Source organism: Natator depressus, chromosome 1 (assembly GCF_965152275.1).
Source record: "Natator depressus isolate rNatDep1 chromosome 1, rNatDep2.hap1, whole genome shotgun sequence".
Taxonomy (NCBI): Eukaryota; Metazoa; Chordata; order Testudines; family Cheloniidae; genus Natator; species Natator depressus.
Genome location: NC_134234.1, coordinates 159,587,757 through 159,610,975, shown reverse-complemented (window position 1 = coordinate 159,610,975; position 23,219 = coordinate 159,587,757). Strand labels below are relative to the sequence as shown.

The 23,219-nt window shown below is 43.9% G+C and overlaps 1 protein-coding gene and 1 long non-coding RNA gene across 4 annotated transcripts in view; one reads left to right on the top strand and one right to left on the bottom strand.

Moving 5' to 3' along the window:
- Positions 1-15,938: 15,938 nt before the first annotated feature.
- LOC141997657 (uncharacterized) lies at positions 15,939-22,519 on the bottom strand. 3 transcript variants are annotated; one of them, XR_012641754.1, is made up of 3 exons: positions 22,437-22,519; positions 18,061-18,161; positions 15,939-16,191 (listed from the first exon to the last, which is right to left on the bottom strand). It is a non-coding gene; the product is annotated as an uncharacterized LOC141997657 (long non-coding RNA). The 3 variants fall into 3 exon arrangements; XR_012641756.1 differs by having other exon boundaries at positions 22,354-22,475; XR_012641755.1 differs by lacking the exon at positions 22,437-22,519 and adding an exon at positions 21,361-21,487.
- Positions 21,861-23,219, top strand: part of DYRK1A (dual specificity tyrosine phosphorylation regulated kinase 1A) — a 138,499-nt gene continuing 137,140 nt past the window's right edge. Inside the window, exon 1 of the mRNA XM_074970077.1 lies at positions 21,861-22,016. The gene's annotated coding sequence lies outside the window, so the exon portion shown is untranslated. The remainder of the gene's footprint in view (positions 22,017-23,219) is intronic.

Genomic DNA, 23,219 nt, shown 5'->3' with positions numbered 1-23,219 from the left:
CAAACTGGACACCATTAAATTAGGCTTGAATAAGGACTGAGAGTGGATGGGTCATTACACAAAGTAATACTATTTCCCCATGCTTATTTCCCCCCCTACTGTTACTCACACCTTCTTGTCAACTGTTGGAAATGGGCCATCCTGATTATCACTACAAAAGGTTTTTTTCTTCTTCTTTTTCTCCTGCTGATAATAGCTCACCTTAACTAATCACTCTTATTATAGTGGGTATGGCAGCACCCATTTTTTCATGTTCTCTGTATATATATATATATCTTCCTACTGTATTTTCCACTGCATGCATCCGATGAACTGGGTTTTAGCCCACGAAAGCTTATGCTTAAATAAATTTGTTAGTCTCTAAGGTGCCACAAGTACTCCTCGTTTTTTATACCAATCTTGTTTCCTTGAATAGTAGCAGGAACAAACTGTGTACAGGCAGTGCTCTCCTTCAGAAATCTCAGATAAGGGATTTTTTGTTTTTTTTCCATTTTCAGTTGCTTATAACTTTGCCAAACTTTAACTGTTTGGGCTTAAATTTTCTGTACTGAGTATCTGCCTCAGGCTGAACATTTGGGAAAGACATAAATGATTCAATTGTTTCTCAGAATGAGGTTAGGGAAAGTATGTTATCTAGGTCTTTTAAAAAAAATTCTTACAGCCTATTAATTGAGTAGCTCCAATACCTCCATGCTTTGAAGCACGGACTTGAAATTTGGCATACGGGACACCTTCATGCCAGGGATGTACCTTCTGGTGTCCCCTTGAAAATTTACCCAAATTGGCAAACGTAGGAGGCTCTGAAGAACCAGAGTTTGCACATTCTCAGTAGAGCTTTCTTAAAGTCTGGCAGCAACATTTTCCAAAGATTCTGTTTGTACCAGGCCTAGCTCCATCCAGGACTATTGCAGCTAGGCAGGACTTCTTCCGCAATTGCTTCTTCTGTAAGCTGGGGGTCACTGTGGTGCTAAGCACCAGAACTGTGAACAGGGAGACTGGCTGTAGTCCACAAAAGCTTATGCTCAAATAAATTTTTTAGTCTCTAAGGTGCCACAAGTACTCCTGTTCTTTTTGTGGATACAGACTAACATGGCTGCTACTCTGAAACCTGTCTTTCCTGTGCTCCTGTTTGTGGGCAAGGGGTTGACAAGGAAAGAAAGGTCTGTAAAGAGCATGCTTCCCTCCAGAACGTGGAATATGATCCAGGTTTCCTGATTCTGAACATGCCTTTGCTGTCAGCAAATAGCTGTGAAATGCACTGGGAAAGTGTGTGTGTCTCATTCCCCTCTACTGGCTGGTCCACATAGAGGATAATAGCCTGCTACTGCTGTCAGTAACTTCATTAGCTGATGTGGTAGAGGTCGAGGCTAATGTTCAGGAGGCTCCAGTTTTATACCAAAAACCTCTCAACTCCTGATTTTATAATGTTATCTCCCACATAAAAATACAGGGAGACTTGGTCAATCTGGCGGGTGTGCGGGGTTGCAGCATTGCTCAGGTTTGGGCCGGCTGCCCCTCAGTCATGATGTAGGGGTGGGTGTGCCAAATTTGAGTGAATTTGTGACTTGGAGCACGGGTTGCAGTGCTGCTCAAGTTTGGCTTGGCAGCCACTGAGGACCATGCCAAGTATCTAAAAGGGGACATGTCTTGGTGTGTTAATGAAATTGCCATCCTGTTAAAATCGGACTCTTGTTTGTTTTTCATGCAAACAGAAAATAATACTGATGGCTATTAATTACACACTAATTTTTAAAACAATACATGAAAATAGCATTAAGAGTCTAATGCATTGACATAAGCCGGTAATTTTTTTTCTCAAGATAGTAATTCCCTGCTTTGCTCTTCTCTCATGAGATTGTGCTGATGCATTGTAGTGATCTAAGTAAAGCTATTGGCCTTAACTGTTAGTCAAGATACAGTAAAAATAGTGGACATAATGGAGTGAATTAAGAGTGAAGTTATATTTTTAGCTTGGAATACTCTAAAATTATGTTCATAATTAATAACTACATATCTTGACTGAAACCCATTTCTAAACCGTTACCTCCGTATCTAGAGTGCCATAAACTACTTTTATCCCTCTCTTAAAGAATTGCAAATACTCTAAACCTCAAGTAACTTCTCCATATATAATTTAGATCTGTTTTTTAAAGAAAAAGTATTAAAATATATCCTTCATAATAGCTTTTACAATTTATAGCTTTAACTTTGCATACATATCTTCTTATTCTTCTAAGTAGGACCCCACAGAGGATATGGGAGGTATATTTCTCCTTGTATGTGTAAACACTACTAAACCCTATGAAAGTTTGATGTGCATTAGTATTGGTATTCAGCTGCCAGAATCAGGGTGGCCCACTTCTATTTAGGGTAACCTCTAGTTTTGAGAAGAACAAGGGCTGTTCCTTAAATTTTTCAAATTCTGTTCTGGCATTTTTGGATATAATTTCAACAGTGTGTTGAAAGGAGAACACATTTTTTTAAATCTTACCTGAAAATCCTTCCCACACCCCCTTTTTCTTTAAAGTATAGGGAGAGAGAAATGATCTGATCTTGCAATCCTTACTCACACAAGTAGTTTCACTGGAGTCCTTCCATCCAGATAGAAAGGAAATAGAATTGCTCCCATGAGTAAGGGTTGCATGATTGTGCCCATAGTTGTATCGCACTACCGTGGAGTCTGACATTAACCAGCACAAATTCTCTCTCTATACAAAGGGAACTTATAGCGTGTGTCTATTCAGATAACTTGCTAATAAAACCTAAGTACCACCACAAATCCAATTTGAAAATGATGGTCAGCATGTAGAGGTCTGTGCGGTGGATCTAGAGGTTCCAGTCCTGTTGATGACCCCATTTGGAAGGTCTATATGGTTTAGTTTTCACGTGATATAATTTAGGTATTTTTCTGTTTGGTTTTTCTTAAAAGCTAGGAAATTACATGTGAAAACTACATGAAAAGAATGTTGTTACACTTGCAAAGTCAAGCACTGACAAATTAGGAAATGCCAGAATTAAACCTGCCTGTGCTGTTGGGCACTCAAATTTGGCCTTAGTCTGAGTGCCCTAGTTCCCCATCTGTACAAGGGGGATGCTAGCACTTCCCTCCGTCACAGGGGTTTTGTGAAGATAAGTTAATTAATGTTTGTGGGGGCACTAAAATATTACACTGTCGAGCACCACAGAAAGGCCCATAAGGAAATTAATGATTATGTAATTACAAAGATTGGTGAAGTGGTAAATAATGAAGAGGACAGGTCACTGACCGTGATCAGAATTACTTGGTAAATGGGTGAAAAACAACAGTATGCATTTATGACCAAATATAAGTCACACATTGGAACAAAGAATGTAGGTTACACTTACAAGATGGGGGACTATCCTGGGAACCAATGACATTGGAAAGGACTTGGGGGTCATGGTGGATAATCAGCTGAACATGAGCTCCTAGTGTGATGCTGTAGCTCAAAGGGCTAATGTGACCATTGGATGTATAAACAAACAAAAGAATATTAATTAGGAGTAGGGGCGTTATATTACCTCTGTATTTGGCACTGGTGCAACCTTTACTGAAAGACAGTGCTCAGTTTTGTCAGAAGGATGTTGAAAAATTGGAATGGGTTTAGAGAAAAGGCATGGGAATGATTAAAGGATTGGAAAACATGCTTATAGCAATAGGCTCAAGGAGCAGTCTGTTGAGTTTAACAAAAAGAAGGTTAAGGGGTGACTTGATCAGAGTCTGTAAGTACCTATAAGGGAAACAGAAATCTGATAATAGAGGGCTCTTCAATCTAGACAACAAAGGTATAACAAGGGCCAATGGCTGGAAGTTGATGCTAGCCAAATTCAGACTAGAAATAAGGCATACATTTTTAACTGTGAGGGTCGTGGATGTTTTTCTAACATATATTCTCTAGTTCAGCAGTTCTCAACCAGGGGTCTGGGTCTTCTGGGGGGCCATGAGCAGGTTTCAGGGGGGCTGCCAAGCAGGGCCAGTGTTAGACTCGCCGGGGCCCAGGGAGGAAAGCCTAAGCCGCACTGCATGGGACGGAAGCCCAGAGCCTTGAGCCTCACCACCCAGGACTGAAACTGAAGCCTCAGCAATTGCCCTGCTTGCTACCCTGTAAGGCCAGCCTTGGCTTTTATATGCAGAAAAACAGTTGTTGTGGCACAGCTAGGTCATGGAGTTTTTATAGCATGTTGGGGGGGCCTCAGAAAAAGATAGAGAACCCCTGCTCTAGCTGAAATGGGAATTAATTCAGGAAAGTCCTTTGGCCTGTGTATACAGGTTGTCAAACTAGATAATCACAGTGGTCTCTTCTGACTTAATAATTGATGAATCTATGTACACAGTGCAAGGTTTGGGATGATATATAGACATACAGACTAGGGCCACACGCTGAATGATTAGTATGAAAAGAAATATTGAACAGCTACCCGGTGTGTACTGTCTATCCTCTACATTGAATGAGGCAGGGGTCATGTGGAGAAAAAAGGGTGTAATCATGTAACTAAAGACTGTATACACATGCGTAAGTACAAGAGGGTCAAATTTAGGTTGCACAGGAAACCATAATTCTGGCATTTCCTAAATTTTGAGTGTTTGCCTTTGCAACTTTAACTTTCTCTTAATATTTTTTGTAAATAAAACATGTTTAATAATTGTCATTGATGCTAAATTAGTACAATTTACAAATGTAAGGGTACAGAACATTTAAAAATCAGGAAGGAAGAGTTAATAACCAAGAAATAGTTGACATGAGTAATACAAGATATCATGCTGTACATTGCACATGTGAAGGAAAATTGTACATTTTGTCTATGGCAGATATAAAGTGTGTGTCCCATCTTGGATTTATTTTTATACTAGTCACTCTAGACGTACAGTTAGAAATGGGATAGTCCTAGATTTGTGGAAAGAGCATGGGTCCGGTCTAGTCATTAACGTTAAGGTAATCTAAATAAGTTAACTATATTGCACAAAGTTTGTGGTATTATCCTTGTGGATAGTCTGTCATCTTCACAAGCTTAAAATAATTAATTAATTCAGGTTTCCAGGTGTTAAACATGAGCTTTTTGCATTTGATATCCACAAATTTAAGATAAGCTTTTTTGCTATCAGTGCAAGTACTGTACATTGATATCCCAATTTCCATACCACTTATGGTATTATGGGGCTGTAGAGGGGCAGGTGCCCCATTCTGGTGTGGAGGAGTTGGAGCAAGCCAGAGAGGTTGCACAGAGCCCAGGCCAATCATGGAAGGGCTTATTGGGAGCCAATCAAGTGGAGGCTTGAAAGCAGCCTATTGGGGCCAGGCTGGGCCCTATAAAAAGGCTGCATGGCAGAGAAGAGCTGAGTCTCTTCCTGGAGGGCAAAGGGAGAAGAACCCAGGGCTTGGCTCGGGACTGACAACTACCAGACTGGGGCCCTGACATCTAGGGGCAGAGAAAGTGCTGTGGCTATGGGGAAGTGGCCCAGGGAAGCAGGTAGTACAGGAGAGTTGGAGGAGGGCAGTAAGTGGCTGCTGCTAGAGGGTCCCTGGGTTGGGGCCCAGAGTAGCAGGTGGGCCTAAGCTCTCCCCTTTCTGTGCACTTGCCAGTGATGAGAGTGGCTAAGCCAGACTGAGGTTTGTCCTTGGAGGAAGGGGCTAAACTGATGACTGCAGTGAGCCACTGAGGTGAGTGATAGAACCAGAAGCTCCTGGTCCCTTGAAGAGCCAGCGGAGTGGGTGCAGCCAGAGGGCAGTGTCCAGAAGTGGATGCTGTGGTCTGGAAGTGACTGGGGTCTGATGGTGAGGACTGTGGTGACTGAGAAAGTAATGGAGGGTGAGACACCACTAGCAAAGGCTTGCTGCTGAGAGGAGCTAATTCCCTAACCAAACAGCAGGAGGTGCCATTGTGGTGAGTCTGGCACCATTACAGTGGCTTCTGGTTGCGGCCTCATAGTTAGGGTTGTGTTCTAAAGTGGGTTTAAAATAACACAAGTTCTTTTTTTTCTCTAAAAGTATGTGGACTTCTGGTGCAAAATTTCACATTGTTAATTTTTATGCCCTTTGAATTTTCTGAGAACATTTATTTAGTTTCTCTTGATAAATTTTTAATTGGAAGTCTTTTAAATTGGGCTGCTTCTGAAATTTGCCCTTGACAATATAATCATACATTGTTGACTGATACCTTTAAAAACACTGTCCATCTCCACAAATTTTGGTAGAGAGGTGTATTTTTAGTAGATCTGGTGCAATGTGTATTTTGGGGGTTGGAAAAGAAATTGGATTTCAGATAACTTTTTAGCTTTTGATTGTCATAACTGAAATGTTATATGCCAGTGATTGCTAACAGATAAACTCCATGTTTACTTGTAAGCATGATAATCTGGATATGCATCAATTTAATGGGCCTACATATAAAATGTTAGCCATTGGGAGCTATGCTTTTCTGTCAGATCATATTCTCCAGATGGGAAGAGATTTAGGTGCAGTGCATTTAACATTCAAGGAATTTTGTGCAGCCACTGGCACATCAAGATTCATGTGCTGCTGATTTAACTTCTCCATCAGCAGTTGCACTTCTATCAATTTTTTGTTTTCCTTTCTATATCTATAATCTACTCTTTACAATATATTTATGGGCTTGTACCATCCATAGGTTTTATACATCTTTAGTATGGGAAAAGGTCATTTAATAGAAGAATATGGTTCTTCCAAGTTCTAAAATGCATCCTACTTGCAGTACTGAATCCTTTACTTAAATTTAATCTAGAATGTAGTAAAATCAGGGTGTGGGGAAGACTTAAGAGGAACATGATTATTGTGGGATCTACTTTCAATACCTTTGCATGGGTAATTCTGATCTAAATGACCTGATGAAACACCTTCAGACTGAAAAACATGTAAGTAGCATATTTTTCCCCAAGGGAATACAAACATTTTTCTTAAAATCCAGTTTATATATTCAGTGAAGGATTGTTAAACATGGAATTCCTATTGACTTTACTAACCATTTAAAAATTTGTCAAAATGATTGTTCCTTCAATTCAGGTATTGCAAAATCTTTTTCTAGTGGAAGAACAAAAGCTGAATGAATCAATAAAACCCTGTAATTGCATCACATGTGGTCACTCATGAGTCATGCCAGATCTGCACCCATTCACTGCTAGAGTGGTTGAAAATAATGATGCCAACAATGACAAGAAGGTCTGTGTCATAATTAGTTTTATCAAGAAGCAAGACTTTTGAATAATGTTCTTTTAAAGCCTGTGCGTAACATTACAAATGTGGAAAAATGTCTTGCACCAATTATTTTAGCTTTCATGGATTCCAACATTCTAGAGACAAATGCAATTGGATTTTCCTTGGACTCAGCAAATGTAATGATTGGCAAGCACAATCTGTATTAAGGGGTTTCAAAGAAATGTCAGCTTCTGTGTATAGCCTTCCATGCATGACACCCTTGTGCCACTTGGTAGCTAAGGCTGCTGTCAAAGCCATTCCCAAACCAATGGAAGACATGCTGGTTGATATCTTTTACTTTTACTTCAGTGGCAGTGCAAAGTGGAATCATAGAATATCAGAGTTGGAAGGGACCTCAGGAGGTCATCTAGTCCAACCCCCTGCTCAAAGCAGGACCAATCCCCAACTAAATCATCCCAGCCAGGGCTTTGTCAAGCCTGACCTTAAAAACTACTAAGGAAGGAGAGTCCACCACCTCCCTAGGTAACACATTCCAGTGCTTCACCACCCTCCTAGTGAAAAAGTTTTTCCTAATATCCAACCTAAACCTCCCCCACTGCAACTTGAGACCATTACTCCTCATTCTGTCATCTGCTACCACTGAGAACAATCTAGATCCATCCTCTTTGGAACCCCCTTTCAGGTAGTTGAAAGCAGCTATCAAATCCCCCCTCATTCTTCTCTTTCGTAGACTAAACAATCCCAGTTCCCTCAGCCTCTCCTCATAAGTCATGTGTTCCAGTCCCCTAATCATTTTTGTTGCCCTCCGCTGGACGTTTTCCAATTTTTCCACATCCTCCTTGTAGTGTGGGGCCCAAAACTGGACACGGTACTCCAGATGAGGCCTCACCAATGTCGAAAAGAGGGGAATGATCATGTCCCTCAATCTGCTGGCAATGCCCCTACTTATACATCCCAAAATGCCATTGGCCTTCTTGGCAACAACAACACATAAGGAATACTGCAGTACCAACTGTGGTGCAATACAAATGACTTATCAAACACAGTGAATAAAGTGGAAAAAGGCCAACATTTTCAAACCCGGGTGCTAAAGTTAGGCTCCTAAAACTATATTTAGGCATGTAAATAAGTAGCCTGATTTTCACAGGTGCTTAACAAACCAAATTCCCAGTGAAGTTCATAGTAACTCCAGGTACTCTGTACTTTTGAAAGCCAGACAACTTCTTAAGTGCCTAAATACAGGTTTGAGGCACCCAAGTTTGAAAATTTTGGCCTAAGTCTTTATAAAGATTTGAAAGGCACATTAATTTACTTAATGCTTAAAGGGAGCCACTTAAGGTTTATTTTTAACAGCTGCTCTAAAGTTGCAGTTGAAGACAGAAATCAGTATGTTGCTGATTAAGAGATCTGGAGATACAACTATTTTCTTTCTTCTGAGAGACTGCTCTGAGTGACCAACAGTGGGACAAATTTCAAAACTGGCTTCTGGGAGTATGCACATATTTGGGCATTTGTGCATTGCAAAACATCAAAAGCCATGTTTACACTGGAAAAATTTGCCAAAAAATTCCCATGAGTTTTCACTGAATTGCTGTTAGAACTAGTCCAGCTGCTAGTGTACAAACCTCTCCTGTATCAGAAAGCATTTTTAGCCATGTTTTAGTTAAATCTGCTGATAATAAAGTCTAATTAGGCCTATTGGGGAAAGATAAGAGAGCCTTAGGAGAAGCAGAGGTATTTTCTCCAGCAGGGAAGAAACAAGACTCCCAGGAATGAAGCTCTGAGAGTTGCTGCTCTGCAAAATAGGAAGGACTGACCCAAAGGCACCCAGGAGGGGTTGATGGGGAGAAACTGAAAAGAGTCCAGGAAGGGATTAAAATGGAAAACTGAGCTCAAGGGTTTTATGAAGAGTGTCTGAGCTGAAGACAAACCAGATTCTCAGGATGAGGAGTTGAGCCCAACTTGAGGCTGGGATGTAGACTCTGTGGGTTTTTTGTTTTTTCTTTTTGAACTGGTGTAACCTGGAATGGGTGGACTTTCAATAAATGTCTTAGCAGAAGAGCCAAGTCACTGCAGTAGCCAAATTTCACTGCTTTACAAAAACTCTCACAGAGGAAAGGAAATTGAGGCAGGTCTGCTGCAGAGCCACCCTGGGGCACTCTGGAGGCAGGGACCTTGATACAGTGTGACTACACCAGTTTAAGCACAAATGGTTCAGTGAATCCATGTTAGCCATGCTTACTTTGAATTGTGAACTATTGTGGTTTTGCCCTGTGTCCAAATAGGGCCACTCTTTGTATACATATTCCTCAATTCCTAACAAAGCTCCCAGAAACTGTGAATTACAGAAGGTTTTTTAAAGGCCATTGGTGTACTGTCCTACATGAATAGGAAGACTGTATAACCTGTCTTGGTGTCATCCAGACTGGCATACTTGTCAATATCTTGTCTCAGAAATTAGAGATTGTCATAAAGTACTACCTGATGACATAGACAGCTTACAGTCCTCACAAAACTCAAAAATGCCAAGTAATTAATTCTGTATAGCATAGTCCCACATCAGTCCATCTCCCAGTGGCACATCAACCAATTTGGCACTTATCACATCTATATCAATTAATGATGTGCTCCAAAAGTTGCATCTGGCACAACCCTACAGGTCTGTACCCCCATCCAAAATCAATTAATATTTTGTCCCCACATCTGCCCCGACACACACAATACACTAGTTATAGAGATTCTTCAAGCCCCTTCCTGGCCTGTGTGGGCAGTTCCAGTGGGGGTGCTCCCCTTTCCACTTTCCTGGCCTGGTGTTGCAGGGATATAGAGGAGAAGCAGGGTTGGTTTTTTTTTTTTTTTTTTAAACCCAAAACTTGGATTTTTTTTGTTTAAATTGCATTTTTTGATAAAATGCTTTTTGAGGGAAAAAACCTATCTAAAGATGGTTTTAATTAAGATACCTCATCATGGAATAGGGATTATAAATTCTAATTCTATGGTATGAGACAATATATTCATGTAAAGTTTAAGAGAAGTTTTGTAAATGAGTTCCAATAGTTCATGGATTAGGGACCCAACCTTATGGGGTTCCAGGAGCTTCTGTTTAGATTATTTAGGTTAATCTTTCTATCTACCCAATGGGGCTCAGTCTAGAAAATACTGTCAGAGATGCTTAGTTTTGCAGTTCTCAAACTGTGGATTTGTGTCTCCAGATATAGCGTGCTTGTTAACAGCAAAAATGTTTTTAAATCAGTAATATATAGAGGTGAGAAATAACAGACCTCAACCCTATTGTCCCTCTGCAAATTTGTGTACACAGTAAATTCCTTACCTCTCTCTCAAAGTGCAAAGTTTCAAAAAGTTCAATGAATAGAAGATTGTCAGGGGAGGAATAGATTTGGACAAGGAGAAGAAGTCTGGAGATAAATGTGAGAAGGGAGGGACAGGCAATAGAAATAAAAGTGAAACTGTTTGAGCAGCAGCATATTCCAGAAGTCTTGAGGTCTTTCTGAGCGTAGCCTTCATTGATTTGAGATCTACCATACCATTCTCTCACTAGAAGGGAAAACCTATGATGGTAGCAGGCCGTAAAAGAGACCCAGTTTGGGAATATTTTAAAGAAGTTCCTCTACCTGTGGGTAAGACAGGCATGCACGCAAAATGCAAACAGTGCAACAAAGAAATGCAAGGCCTGGTTGCCCGAATGAAACAACATTGTGAGAAGTGTTCCTTCTCAGGAGGAAGCTGCGTTGAAGATGATGAAAGGAACATGTCTGAACATGCAGGATCTTCAGGTTGGTAAACTTTTTTTATTCCATACTTCTTTCTTAAGAACTGCCTGTCTTCCTTCTGGACTATTCTTGAATTCTAACATTTGAGCAAAAAATACAGTCATTACTCTATGGTACTATCATTTTAGATGCAGTTGTGATAAAAAATACATAGCAGAAATAGGCAGATCTTCCTTTTACAATTTCATCTTTCAAGTAGTACTGAGTGTCAATGAATGCAATGAGTAATACTAAATGAGCACTATGGTAATAATAATTAAATAACTGCACTGATTTACTTTGTTTAGGAGAATCCATCCTCAACATACAGAATTGTAAAGACTATCCACCTTCAAGATCACCATCATTTTCTATAGTTTCAGAGTTATCTGCCAATGATAGTGTTTCAGTCACATCATGTACATCACATAGTCACAGTATATCACCTTTAGCAAAAAGAAAAAAACTCTCCATCATCCAGAAGCCACCAGAGGTAAGTTTGTGATAAGAACCAGCAGATTACAAAAAGAGGTAATTGATGGAAAAAATTGCCCGGTTTGTTTATGCAACAAACTCTCCTTTCTGTAGGATTGAGAACCCACACTTCATTAACATGGTTCAGTCATTAAGACCAGGATACAGTCCACTCAAAAGCAGATGTTGCAGGCAAATAGTAGTGCAGTATAAATAGCATAGTAAAAGCTATAACAAACTGTGAAATAATTAAATGTCTAGTACAAAGCTTGGACACAGACTATGCTGCAAATGTATCCAAGATGAGAAGAAATTATTTAGAAGGGAGTGAGGAGAGTCCCAAGCTAATAACAGGTTGCAGCCCAGTCTGTAGCCTGCTGAGAGAGGCAGCAGGAAGGCAAGCAACCACCGTTCCTGGAGAAGGATGATTTTTGGAGCTGGTACACATACACTTAGAGAAGAGACACCAGAGCGGTAGGAAGTAGTCCAGGGAAGGAACAGTGAGGGCAGAAAGAGGATGTCTAGAACTGCTGAGCTGAGTTGAGGGTCCCTGGACTGGAACTTGAAGAAGGTGGGCCTGGGTTCCCCTACCAGCCACTGAGTGCATGGCATAAAATTGAGGCAGTGAATGGGAAAACTGCCTAAGATTGTTGAGGGACTATACCATAAGGGGGAATGCTGACTGACTTAGATGGAGGGCTAAGTTGTGAAGGAGATGCTGAGGGTCCTGCAGTGAGAGAGGCACTGCAGACCAGAGTTGCAGTGATGGTGTGCAAACTGCAGACAGGGGTGTTGGCCTGTTGAACTCCTCCCCAGAGTGACCAGGAGGAGGAGCTAGACCAGTGCTGAGTGGTGCACCCTATGATAGTGTTATGTAGTCTTGCCTAGAAACTCCCAAACCTGGGTCTCCTGGCATAAGCAGACTACACTAGCAGAGAATGTGTAGAAGACAGACTATTTGACTGGTCCAGTGAGTGCTCTAGATTGTAACATCTCAGAGTAGAGTGAAAGGAGCTTGGGGTTCAAAGGGGAAAAAACCACAGACTGGGCTTTTCAGCAAAGGGGTCACTGGATGAGGGCTCTCAGAATGTATGTCCTCCCATTTGGTTTAAATGGAAGACTAGGGACTATGAAGCAAAATTGCCAGTTAATGGTATGTGACTACATGAGGTGCAGCAGCTATGTGAGTATCTCTGGTTTTGAGGCTGTAGAGGGTAAATGGAATCATGCCTATGGAGCTACACTTTACTTAAATCTTGAATCACTCATGTCTGCGCTAATAGACTTGGGCTGAATCCAGAAATGATGCAGACAGACAACATGATTCTCATAAATTGTGTTCATGGGCTTCTTAGAGTCTAGGACCAGGTAGGAAAAGTCTTGGATTGGGGATACTAAAAAGCTGTCCTGGAAGTTGTCTTGGGTAGAACTGGAAGCATTTCCCACCTTGCAATTTCATCACCTCAAGCTACATGGAAATGTAGTCTGAGTGAACAAATGTTCAAATCTGATGTATGAGGTAAACTTCTTGTATTCTGATATGCTGGGACCTGTGTGGGGGAGAGAAGCAAGATCCTGAGACTGGTTTGTAGGGTCCAGTGTTCTGGGAACCTGAGTGCGATAAACTTTGCATCAGGCATAATATACACGACTGTAGCATATGCCCACAACTAGAGGGAAAACAAATGAACCAGTGAGTAAAATCAAGTACATAAATAAAAACTAGCCAATGAGAACATAAGAATTGCCATAGTGAGCACACCATAGTCCATGTAACTCAATAACCTCTCTTAGAGTGGCTTCAGTACCAGATGCTTCAGAGGAAGATCAAGAGACTTCACCCTCCAAGTAAGCAATTATGGAATCTGCCCTGGGGTGAGTTAGAAATTGGCTCATGCCCTGAAACATGAAGATTTAGAAAAAAGCCGTAAAAGAAATAATACATTAGATCAATATAACTATGAATGTTCTCATAAATGTCTAATCCTTTTTGTGATGCCTATTAAATTCTTGCCCTCAGTGATACCATATAGCAATTAGTTTCCTGGTCTAATTATGCATTGTTTTCAAAAAGTTTCCCTGTATCAGTTTTAAATCCTCAAATGCCCTTACTCTTCTATAAAAAATAAAAACCAGGAATGCCTGGCTTGAGTTTTTTCTATACCATTCATTATTTTGTATATCCCTATTGTGTCCTTATCTATAGTTCTCTCTCCATGATGATTCGAATGTATTTCTCCATATATATATATATATATATACATGAGAGAGAGAGAGTCTTGCCATGTCTTTAATTATTGTCACCAGTCTTTGAACCCCCTCTCTTTCTACTATATTCTCATTAGGAGATAGGGTGGTATCATAGGAAACTTCTGGCTCATCTGAGTCCAAATAGCCTTCTTCACCATGGTCTTCAGTCTGCATCCACTTGAATGGTTCTCCAGCTGTCTAGGCAACGAGGTGGTCTGGTGTTTCAAAAGGGCTTCAGGAAGCACTGATGCTGTTTGAGTTGATATCCTCATTATAAAGGGCATTTAGGACACCAGCTTTGAAGCCAAAGTTTCCAGTGCTGGGAGTACTGAGTTTCAGGGTGTGAGCATCTGCCTTGGTGTGCAAGCTGCCCCCACCTCTCAAAGGCTTCAACAGATCCCACCCCTGCCAAAGCAGGGTGAGAAACACTTCTTACTGTGATCTTCATGGCAGCCTGATGGAGGTCCAGGAGTGACTAGGTCAGGTTGCTGAGCATATATCAACAGCAAGAATCATTACTTTTTTCTTTTCTGCTTTGAGCATGTAATAGCAGAAAAAAAATACAGAGGCTTGGTTATGGAGTTGCTTGGAGTCAGGCGTGTCAGGGGAAAGCTGGCTCTCAGAGTGCCTCTACTTCTTGTATGGCTGAATGTGTGCAGACCAACTTGACACCAGACTGACAGGAGTCTCTCTAGGGTGCCTTAATGAGAGTTTGGCGGTGCTTGTTCCTTCGTGTGGGGTGGCACCATTGCAAATCTGAGGCAGATGATGCAATTAACATGATCATCAGGCTGAAACACTCTTCTACTTCGCTGATGTTTGACACGATTGAGCATTCTTCCTTTCTCTGGGATGCCATACTCAAAATAAAGGAGAAAAAAGGAAGCTCATTTGGGTTAAAAGAAGAATGGACCAAACAAGTGCAGAATGTGGATAGAGGCAAAGGCTTCATATTTAACAACCAGACCTGACTAGAAGGCGAGGAATAGTAAAGGAAACCCAGAAAGTATTGCTAGATTCCTGAGGTAATGAAGACTAAAGAGGTGCAGTCTTCTGTGGAGAGTACCTTTGCTATCTACAATTAAGTAACTAACTGGAATGTTTAGATCAGGGTGGGCAAATTTCTTGGCCCGAGGGCCAAATCTGGGTGGGGAAATTGCATACAGGGCCATGAATGTAGGGCTGGGGTTGGGGTGCAGGACGGAGTGCGGGGTGTGTGTGTTGGAGGGGGTGCGGTGTGCAGGAAGGGGCTCAGGGCAAGGGACTGTGGCAGAGGAGAGATGCAGGGTGTACGAGGGGGCTCAGTGCAGGGAGTTGAGGTGCAGGCAGGGGGCTCAGTGCAGGAAGTTGAGGTGTAAGAGGGGTTTGGGGTGCTGGCTCCGGCCCAGGTCACTTACCTGGAGTGGCTCCAGGGTGGCAGCAGCATGCACTGGGGCCAGGGCAGGCTGCCTGCCTGCCTGCCTGCCTGTCCGCACTGGGGCCAGGGCAGGCTGCCCGCCCTGGCCCTGCCCTGCTCCCGGAAGTGGCCAGCACCACATCGCTGAGGCCCCTGGGCGAGGGGGGACAGAGGGCTCCGTGCGCCACGGCCAATGGGAGCTTCGGGGGAGGTACCCACAGGCAAGGGCAGCGCTTGGAGCCCTCTGCCCCCCTTCCCCCAAGGACAGCAGCGATGTGGTGCTGGCTGCTTCTGGGAGTGGTGCACGGCCTGTGGTGCCACAGGGGTGCCAATCCCACGGGCTGGATCCAAAGCCCCGAGGGGCCAGATCTGGCCTGTGGGCTGTAGTTTGCCTGCTCCTGGTTTAGATGGTGAGATTTATATACAGCAGGGGAATGGGCACAATGGCTATCCCCTACTGCAGGCCTCAAGGGTCAAATACATTGAGACAGGGCCATTCTGCCAATCTTGTGCTAAGAAGCTGGAATCCTGCACAGATGGTGGGTTCTTTTTTTATAGAAAATTTTCATGTATAACAACCCCACCAGACTTGTATGGATACTCATATAGATTTCAAATATTGTCCATGTTACAAATATAAAGCCAGTTAAAAGAAACTTATTAAAATTGTGATACATTTTGCATTTCCAATTTTCTGAACTGACAACAGTAGCTCTTTGAAATGTATTGTTGACACGTGTAAAACCACAAAGTCAGAGTTGTGATGAGGAAGGAGAATTGAGTTCAACCTAAAGACAAAAATGAGAGAGACCAGATAACCAGCTTGGGCTGATCATAGGCAAATCTTCTATTCCCCCAGCACAGATTTCCCATTTTTTAATTAAATTCTTGGTTATTACATATTTTTACATCTTTACATACTCCTTGTATTAAGAATTTTTGTATAAGTTCTTATATTTGTTCTTTCCCCTTGTCCCCAGCTCCATATTTCCTTTTTCTCAGCTGTCTTATCTTTGTGTCCCTTTCAGTTTGTCCTTATTGTTTCTGTTTCGCAGAACAATTTTTTCTCCAACTTTCTTGTGTTTTATATTCAGGGTCTTGCAGGTTGTTTCTGTTAGGAAGAGAAATTGATGATGCAATCTCGTAAATAAACCAGTCCTGCTTCCCTGAACAAAGTAAGACTCAAACAGGAGGAAGACTCTTTGCTCCATGGTCCAAGGCCCTTTCCAGCTAGCGCTCTGCCCAAAAGCCCCCTCCCTTAGCTTTGTTATCACTGTCACATTACAAGTTCACAGTCTTGTTACAAGTGCTATGTCTGGTGCTTCCTTCTCTGTTTGCGTTTGTAATGTTTCTCCTATTCACACACGTTTGTGTGCATGCATAAAGCTCTACCATACAATACCTAGCCCCCTGTGTTTGCTTTTCTAGCAAAGTTCCTTGTCCTGGGTCCTGTGTAGGTGTGTGTTGTGTTTGTGGTTCGTTTGTTTGTTTGTTTTTTTTTGAGGTGGCTCATATTTCAGGTATCTTACTCCACAAAGGAGCTTAGCTGCTTTTTACGTTTATTCTGAATGAGGGCCTGCTTCAATGGTTTCACCCAAACCCTGGCATAAAAATATGGCTCCTTTCCTGTTTTGTATTCCTCATTCTCAATTTCTCTGTACTCTTTCCACTGTCATCTTCTCTCTCATATACTGTCCTACCTCTCCCACTATAAACTGTCACACATTCTTCTTTTTTATCCCAACTAATGCTCACTTCTGCTTCATGCCCCCCAGATCTTTCACAGATGCTCCACTGCCTGGCTTTCAAGTTTGAGTAACTGCTAAACACATGCAAACTCCCCAAGTATCTTCTCTTGCACACAGACAGGTTTCAGAGTAACAGCCGTGTTAGTCTGTATTCGCAAAAAGAAAAGGAGTACTTGTGGCACCTTAGAGACTAACCAATTTATCTGAGCATAAGCTTTCGTGAGCTACAGCTCACTTCATCGGATGCATACTGTGGAAAGTGTAGAAGATCTTTTTATATACACACAAAGCATGAAATACCAGCAGGAGAGTGGGGTGGGAGGAGGTATTTTTTCATGCTTTGTGTGTATATAAAAAGATCTTCTACACTTTCCACAGTACGCATCCGATGAAGTGAGCTGTAGCTCACGAAAGCTTATGCTCAAATAAATTGGTTAGTCTCTGTGTGCAAGAAGAAAAGGAGTACTTGTGGCACCTTAAACTCCCTCCCCTGCACTCACCAAAGGTATTGACACAGGCAGGCTCCCCTCAATCCCAACCTACTTGGGATGCGTTACATAGCCTCATCTCGAAAAATTTATTTACATTCTCTCTCTCTCTCTCTCTCTCTCTCTCTCCCACTATGAGCAATCTGTCCCTTCCTTGTCAAGTTCTACTTCCCTCTCTAGCCTATAAACATACACAGCCTCCAACTCCCTCATGGTTTTCTCATTCGCATACTATCACCCTCCCAATTTAACAGATTTAAGTTAGTGGTACAACTTTCTCATGAAGACCAGGCCTAAGTCTACTAGACATAATAAATACCAGTGCTACAATTTAAAGGAATACAATGGTTGAATGCTGTCTACTGAGCACTATTTAATTGTACATACTGTCATTCCATTAAATTTTTAGAAATTTAACTTGTTACATCTTGTCTTTCCTGACTTCAGTTCACTTTTTTTCTGTTGCAGATCATGAGGGGTGGCTGGTGCCCAAAATCAGTGGTGGGACAACAGATACCATAGTAAAAAGAAAAGAAGGACTTGTGGCACCTTTAGAGACTATGCTCAAATAAATTTGTTAAGCTTTTGTGAGCTACAGCTCACTTCATCGGATGCATTCAGTGGAAAATACAGTGGGGAGATTTATATACACAGAGAACATGAAACAATGGGTGTTACCATACACACTGTAAGGAGAGTGATCAGGTAAGGTGAGCTATTGCCAGCAGTGTTTCCCTAACTTACCCCTTCTCTGGGTTTTCTATTTTGTTGACTGGAGTCTTCTGTACAGCATCACGGGCTTTTTAAAATTTCTTCCATCAAGTCAGGTGATACCTGTTCTCCCTCTATATAAAGAACAACATTATTATTTTTTTTTAGAGCATTTTCATTCTCCATCAGGTAACATATGATCTGCAACTGTGATCCCTCACCACAAATTAGATTTTTCAAAGTATAAAACTGGCACACTAGTGAGCATGTCCCTTAGAGGCTTTTGGTGAGGGATGAGGGAGATTGGGGACAAATTGAAAGAGGGAGAATCCTTTTCTTCCCTCTCCATCACCCTCTTTCCTAATGAAAAACTGGGAAACATTATAACCAAGAGAAGGGTGGAAGAAATGAATGTCCCCTTTTGTGCCTTGGTGAAAAATAAGGGTGAGGGAGATTGTGATCCCTGCTTAGTGCACACACACAAGCTTATTCACCAGTTCAACTCTTATCCCTCTCCTAGCCATTTCCCTTTCAATTAAGAACATCCAAGTTCCCTTAACTATTTCTTTCCAGCCTGATCTCCCCCAGGCTAATCCTTCCTCCCCCTGCCCTCTGTTTCCCTTTCACCTGCAGGTAAGAACCCTCTCCCCTGCTTGCTCCCCACCCCCAAAAGCCCTTCTACTTCCAAAAATGAGAGGAGTCCTACTCTTCACTGTTTTTGCTGATACTGACTAACAGGGCTACCACTCTGAAACCTTCTACTTCCAGATAACCTTCCTTCACCCTGGCTCAAACCTGCTAGTCCCTCACAATTCAACCTCCATCAGAATCCCTAGCTCAGAAGCCTTCTTCCTCCTATGTACCAAATCCTCAGCCCTCATCATAACCATCCTCTCTGACTAGTCCCAAGTTCAGAATTCCTCCTATCCCGCCTTTCTTTCTCCGGTCTCGGAAATTCACCCTCACCCACCCAGTGCCTCTTGCATATTCAGAAACCCTTCTCTAGCCAACATATTGGTTTAGAACTTCCACACGGCTGCTACTCTGAAACCTGTCATCTCCTACCTGTTGCTAAACCTGATGAAGCAGCAGGGAAGGACTGTGGCTGAAGGCAGCATGTAGAGGGGCCCTATATCTTGTTCTAAGTCTGCCTTGCAGAAGCCTGTATTCCTGGTATCTACATCTGCTTCCTCTATTGCCTGCATCTTATGTGCTGCAGCAAGAGCACCCACCAGGAGTCTGCCAGTAGCAGCGATACTTCGTGGGTACAACAGCTACATTGAACAACAGCTACATTTATTGCGCTCTCCATGCCAAAGGGGTTGCATTAAGTGTTAAAAATTCAGCTTGCCTGGTATCTTATGTGAGCCACATAGTATATTCAGATTCTGCAGAATCTAAACTTTCATTAAAAATTCTAGCTTTCATGGTTGCAAAAATAAATAATCTTTCAAATGCAAACTGAGTGTAAATGCAGTGCTGTTTTCCTGAATGTGCCAGCAGCCTGAAACAATGCCTTAGAAGTGTGAAGTTCCTGTCTGCTTAAATCTTTTTATTAATACTCATATCTAACAATGACATTTTACGTCTCTAACTATTTATTTGTTGATTTTTTTTTCAGATGGGATGGAAAATGGTGTAGGAGTGAAACTATATGGAGGGAATTGGGAATTGTTGCACATTGGACACTGTAAAGAGACCTAGAGGCAGAAAATATTGAGAGAAGACACAAAATAAGAGTACAAGGAAGGAAGAGGAAATAGAGGGAACAAATAGCACTAATTGGTCCTAAACAGGAGAAGCATTTCCCGAGTGATGCTGTATGTGACTTAACACATAATTAAAAGTTTAGGTATTAAAGGCCATATTCTACTACTGATTTTTGTGCAAGCCTCCCAGTAAGATGATTGGGAATTCCACAGTAGATTTAGAGTAGTATGTAGAACTAAATTTAGAGCCTGAGCCCAAATTAAAAGTAGTATTCAGGCCTCTTTAAAGAATGTGCATGGCACCCTTACTATAGACACTAAATACCATCTGTACTATGGCTGCCAAATTGAAGCTTTACAGTCCCTAAGGACTGGACACTCAATTTTTTTTGGGGGGGGTCTGTCTTCAGTGCGTATTTCCTCCTCTCAATCCAACCTTCTTATTCATTTCTCTTTATTCCCTACATCCTGTTATCTATCTTTTCTAACATTTTTGTCCTCCCCACCAATCCTTCTCCCAGTATCCTACTTCTGCTGTCTAACATATTCCCCCCTGCATCTCTCCCTTATACTGATCCACTCACAAACCGGGATAGCTGGTAAATTTTTCTGTGTAAATGCCAGAGAGCTAAACCTACTAGCCCGAGCCCAAAAGAATATGTAGGAACTATCTTGTGCAGAAAAATGCCTCAGTGAGATATCAACTCTCCTTGCAGGAAAAGAGGAAGACCCTGGGCCTCCCCCAGGTGCTGTCTCTGGAGGACCTTATCTTGCCCTAAACTTGCTGCCTACACACAGTAATAGATGGGTTAGGTTCTCTGCTATGCTAAGCCTGCTGGGGGATGCAAAGTTCCAGGTCTGCTACCTTTTCCTTCTAATCTCCACCCGGGGTCTCCTTCCTACTAGCTAGCTGCAGGACTACCTTCTACTATTGCTCAGTGTTTGTTTTTCTTTGGGGGGCTCTGTAGAAGGTTTCTTAATAGCTGCCATTGCCCTGGCTTCAGCTTAAGCCTGCAAGGTTAGTCCGGCAGCAGAGGTACTGGAGCTGCCTGCAGGTCCAGGAAGGCAGCGCTGCCCCTCAGCTTATCCTCCCGTAACGCGTGGAAGGGTTTCTCTCCACAACTGAACACTAGAAACTTCTTTGCCTGCTGCGGGAAGAGGGGGTGAGTGCGGCTCCTGCCTGCTGGCGCTCATGCGCCAGATCCCGCTGGCTCAGGCCCAGGGGCAGCAGAGAGGAGGCACCTCCCGCCGCGGCGCGCAGGGTGCTGGGCCTAACGCCTGGCGCTCCAGGGGAGCCGAGCCCAGCCAGGCGCGGGGCGCGCGCCCCCTCCGGAGGCTCCCCCGGACGACCCCCGCTGCGGCGGCGGCACCTCTGAGTTCATAACGTCACACGATGGTGGAACGAGGGAGGGAGAGAAGCACCAGTTGCCAAGGCAACCAAGCCCCTCCTTCGCCCATTTCTCCCCCTTCGTCACGTCAGACCGGCCTCCCGCCTGGCGGGGGCGGGGCGCCTCCCGGCGTGATTGACAGTTGCCATAGTAACAGGCTTGTCCCGTCGCCATTTTGTCAGTTGGGTTTTTTTTTTTTCAAATAATTTCCCTTCCCGCCCGAATTATAATTTTACCCAGGAAATTGTCCTCGCGGGTTTTGGGGGCTTCACCCCTCGCGGGCGCAGGGACAGCGGACAGGGGGCGCAGGGGAGACGGCAGCGCGGGCGGGCGCGGCAAGGAAGGGTCCGGGGTACAGCCCTGGAGAAGCCGGCTCGGAAGGGGGGAGGGGGAGGAGCGGGGGGGGCGGGCAAGTGAGCGAGGAGTTCCCGGGGGCTCGGTTCGGCGCTGCGCTCCCCCCCGCTCGCTCGCTCGCTCGCTCTCGCGGCTGTCTCCGCTCTGCCTGGCCGGGGCTCCCAGGCCGCCACCGCCGCCGCCTCCGGGCCCCGCTGCCGCCGCCGGTCGCTGCGCAGGTTTGGAACGCGCGCCATTTTGTGAGCGATAGAAAATCTGCCCGGCCAGGAAGCGCCGCGGATCCGCCCGCCGGGCCGGGCCCCCCCTGAACTCCCCGCGAGAGGGAGGCGCGCTGCGGGCTCCCTCCGGGGCCGGGGCCCCGCACCACACCGGGGCCCGAGGGCGGCTGGGCTGCGGAGCGGAGGTGCTGCGGGGCCGGGGCCCCTGACCGAAGAGGGGGAAGCGCTGTGCCCCGCCGCCTCCCCGGAGCTTGAGAGAGGAGGCCTCTGCCGGGACCGGCCCCCCACGGCAGGAGACCAGTGGCCACCCCCCCAGCCCGGTAAGTGCCCTGGCCGGGGCCTCTCGCACCAGGCCAGCAAATGCCATCCCCTCGGCGTGGGGACAGCCCCGCTGCCATCTTAGTGAGAGGGGCCCGGGGAGTCTCCGCCCCAGCCTGCCGGGCCGGGGCCCGCTGCACCCGCGCAGCCTAGGGGAGGCTGGGTCTGGCCGGGCGGCCGCAACACCCTTTTCTCCCTGGCGTGAAGGTGGCGGGCCCCCGTGCCCGGGAGAGGCTGCTCTTGTCGGTGGGGGTCACTCCGCTCGCGGGGGCTGGGAGAGCAGGGAGATGATCCCGGCTGTGCGGGGGGAAGGGGCTGGCAGGACTCTCCGGTTCTGACCTTACGATAGGTGGGAGGTGTCGGACTCTCCCGCAGCCCCCCAAGGCCGGGGGAAAGAGTCAGAAGTTTAACAGAGCAGGCACCTGTTGTGGTGGTGGGTTGAGGTGCCCCCTCTGCACTCGGGTAAGTGGCTTCCATGGCAGGTGTGGAAGTTGGAGGTGTGGGTGGTGAGAATACTTGTGTCACGTTACTGTCATTCTGGGGCACCCACAGTGTGTACATCTTCTAGTTAGACAGCTGGCTGCAATCTTTTAGGGATTTTGCTCTGTGTTGGTAAAGAAACTAGAAACATACATTATCCACTTCATATAGTGAATGTTTTTGCTGAAAAGCAGCTCTTTCTCTAACAAACTCTCAAAACGCAACCAGGTACTGTAATTAGACATTGCAGTATTGATGGGTTTCTGACTCTTAATCAACTTTGAAGTTTCCAGGTTAGTCTTTCCAAGGACTATGTAACGATTCTTTGATCAAGAGTCTTGAATGCTGGTGCTGCTTAGTTCTCCCATTATTCCCCAGTCAAGAGAGAAAAAAATCAAACAGATATGTCTTTTTTTTAAGCTAATAAACACAGAAGATCTGTCTACAAAAAATCAACAAGCATAAAATATTTTTTTACAGCAGACTTTTTTTCATCTCAGTCATAATGTGCTATTAAAATAGCTTGTGTTTCTAAGCACTTGCAAGGAATAATGTCACTTTTATGTGGACACTCTTCCAAGGTTCTATACAAGTAGAAGTTAGCTGTTTTATCATTATATTGATATCTCCATGTTGTGGCATCAATTTCTTTAATTTATTCCAAATTAAGAAAGCCTAATCCTGAATTAATCTGATAAAGCATTAACAATTTTTTTGTAATAGTG